Source organism: Salvelinus sp. IW2-2015, linkage group LG12 (assembly GCF_002910315.2).
Source record: "Salvelinus sp. IW2-2015 linkage group LG12, ASM291031v2, whole genome shotgun sequence".
Classification (NCBI taxonomy): Eukaryota; Metazoa; Chordata; class Actinopteri; order Salmoniformes; family Salmonidae; genus Salvelinus; species Salvelinus sp. IW2-2015.
In genome coordinates, this window is record NC_036852.1 from 5,021,547 (window position 1) to 5,022,408 (window position 862).

An 862-nucleotide genomic window follows, 5' to 3' on the forward strand; every position below is an offset into this window, starting at 1 on the left:
AAAGCCAAAAAGCTCTTTGTCTCACTACAGGCCTGACAACATTATTTCAGTGCTCTCAGCGCTCTGGGCCCAGAGAACAAAGAGAGCTGTAGTGGATATAGAGTTCCCCCTTTAAACAGTGTCTCCAGGGTTACATTAATTGATCAATAGTTGGATTGATAGGGAAGAGTATGTGTCACTGTTAGCAGCWMAAATCACCCTCAGGTTGCTCACGATTTATACAACGGGAGGCTCTAATCTTGGACGCTGATTGGTTAAAACCGCATTCCAATGCCAATTTACACTGTTCAATCTCACTGCGCAATCTWCTGTCTCATCAGCCCAGCCAGACCACTTATAAACTTGATCTCCACTGTAAAAAGCATCTAGACATTATCTCCCATTTCTTTCAGAATAGCAATAGGTTTTCAATAGCGGAGATTTGTATTTGAACTTGCTGTCTGTCTCTCTGACATTTGCAACATTGTTTCAATATTGACATTTGATCTCCAGCTGTCCCGTAGTAATGAACATGTCGGGCTCGGGAGTCAGGACAAGACAGACAGGCAGCTTTTCTCAGCCAGTCGAAATCATGAATCAGCATCATTTTTATAGACATATACAAAGAAATGTCAACAGAGAACAGGTCAAACGAAACGTAGTGCCGCTAGTTTGCAGACTTTCCAGCTTCAGTTTGAAGCGATTGTGTTAGCTGTGTTGTTGGTTAGCTCCTCTGAACTACAGTGMCCTGACGAGAGAGCACATGTTCWATGCCAGGCGAAATTGTGCATCATTAGATCATTGTTATGGATGTACCCAAATAAATGTCACTAGAAAACAGCTTAAACAAACGCAAATGCAGCTACTTCGCTGTTATTCTGGA